Source organism: Ovis canadensis, chromosome 23, assembly GCF_042477335.2.
Source record: "Ovis canadensis isolate MfBH-ARS-UI-01 breed Bighorn chromosome 23, ARS-UI_OviCan_v2, whole genome shotgun sequence".
Taxonomy (NCBI): domain Eukaryota; kingdom Metazoa; phylum Chordata; class Mammalia; order Artiodactyla; family Bovidae; genus Ovis; species Ovis canadensis.
Genome location: NC_091267.1, coordinates 31,329,022 through 31,339,365, shown reverse-complemented (window position 1 = coordinate 31,339,365; position 10,344 = coordinate 31,329,022). Strand labels below are relative to the sequence as shown.

Below are 10,344 nucleotides of genomic sequence, written 5' to 3'. Positions count from 1 at the left end.
AAAAAGGATACCCCACACCCAAGACAAAGAAGTCATACCAAAGTGGTAGGAGCACAATCAAAACTAAATCAAATCCTATACTTCCTTGGTGGGTGACCCACAGACTCAGTTCAGTTCAGTTCATTTCAGTCACTCAGTCGTGTCTGACTCTTTGCAACCCCATGGACTGCAGCATGCCAGGCTTCTCTGTCCATCACCAGCTCCCAAAGCCTACTCAAACTCATGTCCATTGCATCGGTGATGACATCCAACCATCTCATCCGCTGTCATTCCCTTCTCCTCCCACCTTCAATCTTTCCCAGCATCAGGGTCTTTTTCAATGAATCAGTTCTTCACATCAGGTGGCCAAAGTATTGGAGTTTCAGTTTCAGCATCAGTCCTTCCAATGAATATTCAGGACTGATTTTGAGATTGGTAGGTTGGATCTCCTTGCAGTCCAAGGGGCTCTCAAGAGTCTTCTCCAACACCACAGTTCAAAAGCATCAAGTCTTCAGGGCTCAGCTGTCTTTATAGTCCAACTCTTCCATCCATACATCACTACTGGAAAAATAATAGTTTTGAGTAGATGGACCATTGGTAAAGTTCTGACAAAATGTGGTCCACTGGAGAAGGGAATGGCAAACCACTTCAGTATTCTTGCCTTGAGAACCCCATGAACAGTATGAAAAGACCCACTGACTGGAGAACAATAATACCAATGGAGTTCTCACACTATTATGAAGGTTCTGAACATCATGTCATGCTTTCCAGCCTGGGGATCTGACAAAGAGACTGGGAATCACCAGGAAATATGGTCTTCAGGGCCAGAGGGGTTTGATTATAGGCCTTCCAGAAAACTGAGGGAAACAGAGACTCCAGACTTGGAAGGCACAAACAACACTTTGCCTGCACCAAGACCCAGAAAAGAGGAGCAGTGACCCCACAGAAGACTAAACCAAAATTACCTGCTAGTGTTAAAGGGCCTCCTATGGAGATGTGTGTTGACAGGACTTCATCACAGGAATGAGGGCACTGGAAATTCTCCCTTGGATAAACCCCCTTGGAGTTTGCCATTAATCCTACAATAGAGCCCAAAGACCCCAAGGCTGGGTCACCTCAGGCCAAAGAACTACCAAGGAGGAAGTGAAGCCCCTGCCCACCAGCAGATAATTAGATTAAAGCTTTACTGTGCAAGGTTCTGCCCACCAGAGCAAGACCCAGGTTTTTCCCACTGCCAGTTCCTCCCTTCAGGAAGTTTACACAAGCCTCTTAGCTTCATCCATCAGAGGGCAGACAGAAGAAGCAAAAAGAAGCATAGTTTCACAGTGGCTAATATAAAAACCATACTACATAGAGTTAATCATGATGAAAAAAGCAGAAAGTTGTGTCCCAGATGAAAGGGCAAGATAAAATCCCAGAAAAAACAACTAAATAAAGTAGAGGTAGGCAACTTTTCAGAAAAAGAATTCTGAATAATGATAGTGAAGATAATCCAGGTTCTCAAGAAAAGAATGGAGGCAAAGATTAAGAATATGCAAGAAATGTTTACCAAAGACCTACAGGAGCCAAAGAACAAACAGAGATGAATAATACACTAGAAGGAATCAACAGCAGAATAACTGAGGTAGAAAAATGGATAAATGACCTGGAGGACAGAATGGTGGAAATCAGTGCCATAGAACAGAATACAGAAAAAATAATGTAGATAAATGAAGACATCCTAAGAGACCTCTGGAGCAACATTCAGTTCAGTTCAGTCGCTCTCTAACTCTTTGTGACCCCATGAATCACAGCACACCAGGCCTCCCTATCCATCACCAACTCCTGGAGTTCACCCAAACCCATGTCTATTGAGTTGGTGATGTCATCCAGCTATCTCATCCTCTGTTGTCATATTCTCCTCCTGCCCTCAACCCTTCCCAGCATCAAAGTCTTTTTCAATGAGTCAACTCTTCACATGAGGTGGCCAAAGTATTGGAGTTTCAGCTTTAGCATCAGTCCTTCCAATGAACACTCAGGACTGATCTCGTTTAGAATGGACTGGTTGGATTTCCTTGCAGTCCAAGGGACTCTCAAGAGTCTTCTCCAACACATCAATTCTTTGGTGCTCAGCTTTCTTCACAGTCCAACTCTCACATGCATACATGATCACTGGAAAAACCATAGCCTTGACTAGACGCACCTTTGTTGGCAAAGTAATGTCTCTGCTTCTGAATATGCTATCTAGGTAGGTCATAACTTTCCTTCCAAGGAGTAAGTATCCTTTAATTTAATCTTAATTAAATCTTTAATTTAATCTTTTAATTTAATCAACATCTGCAGTGATTTTGGAGCCCAGACGAATAAATATGACACTGTTTCCACTGTTTCCCCATCTATTTCCCATGAAGTCATGGGACCAGATGCCATGATCTTCGTTTTCTGAATGTTGAGCTTTAAGCCAATTTTTTCACTCTCCTCTTTCACTTTTATCAAGAGGCTTTTGAGTTCCTCTTCACTTTCTGTCATAAGGGTGGTGTCATCTGCATATCTGAGGTTATTGATATTTCTCCTGGCAATCTTGATTCCAGCTTGTGCTTCTTCCAGTCCAGTGTTTCTCATGATGTACTCTGCATATAAGTTAAAGAGCAGGGTGACAATATACAGCCTTGATGTACTCCTTTTCCTATTTAGAACCAGTCTGTTGTTCCAAGTCTAGTTCTAACTGTTGCTTCCCGACTCGCATATAGGTTTAAACACATCAAAATTCACATTATAAGGGCCCCAGAAGGAGAAGAGAGAGAGAAAGAACCTGAGAAAATATTTTAAGAGTTAATAGCTGAAAACTTGCCTAACATGGGAAAGGAAATACTCACCACATCAAGGAAGCACATAGAGTACCGGACAGGATAAACCGAAGGAGGAACACACTGAGACACATAATAATCAAACTGACAAAAATTAAAGATAGAAATAAAGTATTAAAAGCAACAAGGCAAAACATACAAAGGAATTCCCATCAGGCTATCAGCTAATTTCTCAACTTTACAGACCAGAAGGGAATGGCATAATATATTTAAAGTGATGAAAGGGAAGAACTTTCAACCAAGAATACTCTACCCAGCAAGACTCTCCTTCAGATTTGATGAAGAAATAAAAATCTTTCCAGACAAGCAAAAGTTAAGAGAATTCAGCACTACCAAACCAGTTTTACAGTGAATGCTAAAGGAACTTCTCTAGGCATGAAAAAAAAGAGAAGGGAAAAAAAAACTACAGAAAATCCAAAACAATTAAGAAAATGGCTATAGAATCATACATATCAGTCATTTCCTTAAATGTAAATGGCTTAAATCCATCAACTAAAAGACAAGCACTGGCTGGGAAGATGAAAATATGTGCATGTATGCACTTCCACTTACCACATCACCCTGCCTGATCCCCTCAAATTCTATATAATTATTTTATATTCTTAAAGTTAATAATGTTCCTATTATGACTTACAGTTATAATTATCATTTATTTTTTGCCTGGCTATTGATTGTGAAAACTAATAAATGTCATTTACTATTTTGATTATGTAACTATCATTCACTTAATACCATTGTGCCATGATTGGTTAAGAGAAAAATAATAGAACTGAATTTCACCAAAACTATGATCTATAGAAAAACATGTAATCACTTTTTAAAATCCAGTTGCATATCAGAGTTATCTTGATTAAAAAAAAAATTTCAGATGCTCAGGTATTGCTTTTTTGCTCCAGAGCTCCAGATATGTTTCTAATGAACAGTCATGTTTAAAAACAACTGGACTATATGATGATCTTTTACCTTTAATTTGTTTCACTTTTTCTATTTCATATTCAGTGCTCCCATTTCATTTAGTTTGTTGTTGCTGTTCAGTTACTCAGTCATGTCCGACACTTTGGAACCACATGGACTGAAGAAAGCCAGGCTTTGATGTCCTTCCCCATCTCCCGGAGCTTGCTCAAACTCATCTCCATTGAATCAGTGATGCCATTCAATCATCTTATCCTCTGTCATCCCCTTCTCCTCCCGCCTTCAATCTTTCCCAGCGTCAGGGTCTTTTCCAATGAGTCAGTTTTTCTCATCAGATGGCCAAATATTGGAACTTTAGCTTCAGCATCAGTCCCTCTAATGAATATTCAGTATTAATTTCCTTTAGGATGGACTGGGACTCTCAAGACTCTTCTCCAACTCTGCAGTTCAAAAACATCAGTTCTTTTTTGCTCAGCTTTCTTTAAGGTCCAACTGTCATGTCCCTACATGATTACTAGAAAAAGCAAAGCTTTGACTGGATGGACCTTTGTCAGCAAAATAATGTCTTTGCTTTCTAATAGGCTCTCTAGGTTTACCATAGCTTTTCTTTAGAGGAGCAAGCCTCTTTTAATTCCATGGCTGCAGTCATCATCTGCAGTGATTTTGGAGCCCAAGAAAATAAAGTCTCTCACTGTTTCCATTGTTTCCCCATCTGTTTGTCATGAAGTGATGGGACCTGATGCCATGATCTCAGGTTTTTGGATGTTGAGTTTTAATTCAGCTTTTTATCTCTCCTCTTTCACCTTCATCAAGAGGCTCTTTAGTTCCTTTTCACTTTCTACTTTTAAAGTGGTATCATCTGCATATTTGAGGTTATTAATATTTTCCCCAGCAATCTTAATTTCAGTTTGTGATTCATCCAACCTGGCATTACGCATGATGTACTCTGCATATAAGCTAAATAAGCAGGGTGACAATTTATAGCCTTGACATACTCCATTCCCAATTTAAAACCAGTCCATTGTTCCATGTCCAGTTCTAACTCTTGCTTCTTGAGCTGCATACAGGTTTCACATTAGGCAGGTAAGGTGGTCTGTTATTCCCATCTCTTTAAAAATTTTCGCTTGATATGATCCATACAGTCAAAGGCTTTAGCAAGTCAGTGAGGCAGATGTTTTTCCTGGAATTCTCTTGTTTTTTTTCTATAATCCAGTGAATGTTGGCAATATGATCTCTGATTTGTCTGCCCTTTCTAAATTCAATTTGAACATCCAGAAGTTCTATGTTCACCATTTTTTCCAATCTTCCTTTTTTTTCCCTTGCTGTTCTTTCTCAAAACTTTGCCAAGTGTAGTAGAAAAAAAAAAAAAATATATATATATATATGTATGTATGTATGCATATATGGAGAAGGCAATGGCACCCCACTCCAGTACTCTTGCCTGGAAAATCCCATGGATGGAGGAGCCTGGTGGGCTGCAGTCCATGAGGTCTCTAAGAGTCGGACACGACTGAGCGACTTCCCTTTCACTTTTCACTTTCATGCATCGGAGAAGGAAATGGCAACCCACTCCAGTGTTCTTGCCTGGAGAATCCCAGGGACGGGGGAGCCTGGTGGGCTGCCGTCTATGGGGTTGCACAGAGTCGGACACGACTGAAGCAACTTAGCAGCAGCAGCATACTATATGTGTGTGTGTGTAATATATATATTTTAGAAAACTTACACATTTTTGCCTAAAAAATTGACATTTTGATTCTGCTTGTTTGACTTAGTATGAATAGAAAGCTAGATTTCTAATTAAAAATCGATATGCAATAAACAACACAAGATTACTGTATAACATAGGAAACTATAGCTAAGATCTTGTAATAATGTATGATGGAAAATAATTAAAAAAAATAATATATGTGTATTTGTGTAACTGAGTCACCTTGCTGTACTCTGGAAATAGTGCTAGCCAATTACATTTCAATAAAATACATACATTAAAAAAAAGAATTGATTCAATACATATAATGTTATTTCCATTTTGAACATTAAATACAATGGTATTTGTTTGGACCAAAAACTAATTTCAATCTCTGATTTTCCAATGATATGTTTAAATTTCCCAAGATGTAATTTTCAGTATAGAATTTCCTTATACCTGAAAAATGTCTTGGTGACAATTTTATCAAAGTCTTCAGGAAGCTTTTTTTTTGAAAATTAAAGAAACAATAAGAAAATAGAATCCTGACTAATTTATGTGCTTATTGTTTTTCCATTTAATCTTCCCTTGTTCTACTTCATAATGTGTAACAAATAAAGACCAAGTTTTCTTCAATACGTTCATAATGACATTTGTATACCAGGCAAAAATAAACATTGATAAAATAAAGCTACAAATCATTTTTTTAATTGGCATATAACCTTTTTTCCCTCCCCCCCTTCTTTAGTCTTCTCTTCAGGAGAGCTCGAGAATTTGATTCAATCTGGAGTTGTGTTCCGCTACACTAGCTCCCCGAGCTAGCCAATTATCTATGAAGGTTTCTTCTTGGATGCCCTCAGTTAGCTCTGTTCATTCAATGGAAAACTTGTGGTACTGAATTCATTCTAAATGACAGGCAGAAAAATCTGTACTACTTGAATGGCAACTTAAATATACAATGCAAGGTATTTGATTTAACTTAAATTAAATTAATTTAGTTGTCAAATCCCCAACAAAGACGCTTAGTGTTTCATGTGGTATCTCTTTGATATATAGATGAGTGTGTGTGTGTGTGTGTGTGTCTACAAGAGAGAGAGAGAAATACTGTACAACTTTCCTATGCCTTTGCAATGAAAGCCATTTTTGCTGTTTTCTTTTATAAAAATAAAAAAAAACAAATGCATATTAACTTATATGAAGTTGCAAAATATGATAGATACTATTTCATTATGAGTTACATTACCTAACTTCCAATACTGTTTCTTAGAATTGTTTCCCTCTATTTAGAATTCTATTGTGATCATCCTTAGACTGTGTATCTACCAAGCACAGCACACTGAAAGAACACTTGTCTCTGGTGTTTCCTCTATCATAGAGCTTCAACCATTCAATAAATCTGTCAATCAGATGTCAAATCAAATCTGATGATTTCTAATCTACCTAGTTTTATGCCAAATATGATAGAAGATATGAAAGCATAAGACATAGTTCTTGTCCTCAAGTAAGAATTCCAAGAGTGGCATTTACCTTCTTGGAAAATCCAACCCCTTTTTCTTTGGCACATAACTTTAAAAATGACAATTTGAGAATGACTAAGAATGCTTTAGGAATTTTTAAAAGAGAGTATAACTGAGGAGACTACACAAGAGATGTGAGAAATGAAATATCTTGCAGTTTAATATAGTTGATTTCCCTTGGGAAGAAGTATCCTCTCCACAAAACTGCAAAATGGATGGCAGACAATGGACAAGAGATCTTATTAGTAAGAAATACAAATGTGGTGATAAACAGTTGAGGAAGGGGAGAGAAAACAAAGGGCAAAGTGTGTTGGATATTCATACAATAAAAAAAAAAATTACCTCAAACTAGAATGCTGTATTCCTAGAAATGAAAACTCCAGAGAATCCCTAAGAACTTTATTCCAACATAATTTATTAGCAGCAGTTGAACCATAAATATATTGTTCAAAGGTAACTTATTTGATGATATTTTAGTGCAGCTTTCCCCATTCTCCTCTCCACCTGCACCTCTTTATCCCACAGAGGGATACTAGAGGTGCAGGAATATGGTGTCAGGACCTGTAGAGTATATAGGGGATCACTGAAAATAGCATGTGAATATGTGGTGGAAGAAGGTTTCTGAAAAGTTATATCATAAAACTGAAAGTGACTCAGTTGTGTCTGATTGTTTGTGACCCCATAAACTATACAGTACATGGACTTCTCTAGGCCCAAATACTGGAGTGGGTAGCCTTTCCCTTCTCCAGGGGATCTTCCTTACCCAGAAATTGAACTGGGGTCTCCTGCATTGCAGGCGGATTCTTAAAAATCATATCGTAGGGAGACACCAAACCAAAACGAAATGAGTATTTTGTAAAATGTCTTTTGTACAGCAATTCACTTTTTAATCAACAGGATGAATATATGAGAAACCAGAGAAAAGCAAGAAAATTTGAAGCAGAAGCGGTAGACAGTAAAGAGATGCCAAGCATTCCCTAAAGGATATTTGCAATGAATGCTTCCAGGATGCCTCTGCTGTGAGTGGGAATGTAGCTCTGGAAACCACCCAGCTCATATGAGGAAGCTGCACTGAACATTCCAACAGGATAGGCAAAGACAAGAAAATAAGTCCAAGAGTATCATCTTCACTGTGCACAATTTGAATTGGCTTCAAGACTCAAGTTTCTTATAAATTAACTTTATTCCACAATTCCTTACTAAATATTGGGACATTAAGACCTTTCAAATTACTAAAATCAGAAATTCAGTTAATATTTCTTACTTCCCATGAATCTGTAGCACTGATTTTATAATTTAGCTGTAGACTGGCTCATATTGCTTTCTGTGTGCTTTGTATTAATCAGTCAACTTCAGTCCATCCTGAGTGTGTATCTGTCAATGTGTGCAAGTATAAAGCAAGAATTGGCCCCTGTCTTTTAAGGAATTAATTATCTGGTGGGTGAGATAAAATTTACAAGTATGAAAAAATAAATGATCATCTCATTACTGTTGTTTGTTCAACATGTAGAACTTACATTTACTTGTCACATGGAAACACATGAATGGTGTCTTAGAACACAAAATATGGCTAATCACAAGGTACATATGCTTAGCTCTTAGAAAATTCTCTAATTTTTTAATACATATGTGAATGTATAAATTTCTCACTTCTTCCAGAATCAATTCTCTATCAAGGCATACACTTTCTATATACACAACTATCTTTAACATTTTCACTACATTTTTTCTCTTACCTGTGAAAGTTACATATATGTGTGTATATATATATATATATATGTGGATGTGAGAGTTGGACCATGAAGAAGGCTGAGCACTGAAGAATTGATGCTTTTGAACTATGGTGTGGGAGAAGACTCTTCAGAGTCCCTTGGACTGACTGCAAGGAGATCGCACCAGTCAATTCTAAAAGAAATCAATCCTGAATCTTCATAGGAAGGACTGATACTAAGGATGAAGCTCCAATACTTTGGATACCTGATGCAAAGAGCTGACTCATTAGAAAAGACCCTGATGCTGGGAAAGATTGCAGACAGGAGAAGAAGGTGATGGAAGATGAGACGGTTGGATGGCATCACCAACTCAATGACCATGAATTTGAACAAGATGGTGAAGGACAGGGAAACCTGGCATTCAGCCGCCCATGGGGTCACAGAGTTGGACACAACTGAGCAACTGTATATATATATATATATATATATATATCTTCCTAGGTGGCACGGTGGTTAAAAATCTCCTGCCAGTGCAAGGGATGAAGGAGATATGGGTTCAATCCCTGGGTCAGGAAGGACCCCTGGAGCAAGAAATGGCAACTCACTCCCGTATTCTTGCCTGGAAAATTCCATGGACAGAGGAGCCTGGTGGGCTACCATCCATGGGGTACAAAGATTCAGACAGGACCAAATAAAAGAACACACACACACACACACAATTTTCTCCTAAAAGTAATCAAGTATGTGATGAAGAGCTGAGCAGAGCCCCACAGAGCTGGCAAGGCCCTACAAATGGTGGAGTTGTCACTTACTTACTGACTGACAATCCAAATATTATTTGCGGAGTTTCCTCAAGAACAATCAGTATTTTAAATTAAAGGGTTGGAAGATGGCGCCGAAGGCAAAGAAGGAAGCCCCTGCCCCTCCTAAAGCTGAAGCCAAAGCAAAAGCTTTGAAGGCCAAGAAAGCAGTGTTGAAAGGTGTCCACAGCCACAAGAAAAAGAAGATCCGGACGTCACCCACCTTCCGGCGGCCCAAAACGCTGCGGCTCAGGAGGCAGCCCAAATATCCTCGGAGGAGCGCCCCTAGGAGAAACAAACTTGACCACTATGCTATCATCAAATTCCCCCTCACCACCGAGTCAGCCATGAAGAAAATAGAAGACAACAACACACTGGTGTTCATTGTGGATGTCAAGGCCAACAAACACCAAATCAAACAGGCTGTGAAGAAGCTCTATGACATTGACGTGGCCAAGGTCAATACTCTGATCAGGCCTGATGGAGAGAAGAAGGCATATGTTCGACTGGCTCCTGACTACGATGCTTTGGATGTTGCCAACAAAATTGGGATCATCTAAACTGAGTCCAGCTGGCTAATTTCAAATATAAAAGTTTTCACTATAAAAAAATAAAAATAAAAAATAAATTAAAGGGTTGCATAAGTGTATCTGCTATAATGTTAAATTTAAGGCTTTGAGTACCTGTTGTTTAAATATATATGTATTTAGTTATTAAAGGGGCCATAGTACTCAGCCTTCCATGTGAGAGAATACTAAATGCACCATATTTATTTTGGCTTTTCTCTGATGGTCTACGTGGTCCCCTTCCTAATCTTCTCGCTCTTCATTCATATGAACCTTGGTTTTAAAGACCACAACTTGAGATTGTATGTGAATTGTTAGTGAGTAT

At 38.3% G+C, this 10,344-nt stretch overlaps 1 pseudogene; it reads left to right on the top strand.

Annotated features, from left to right (window-relative positions):
* Nucleotides 1–9,542: 9,542 nt before the first annotated feature.
* Nucleotides 9,543–10,046, top strand: LOC138428525 (large ribosomal subunit protein uL23 pseudogene; annotated as a pseudogene).
* The last annotated feature ends 298 nt before the right edge of the window (nt 10,047–10,344 follow it).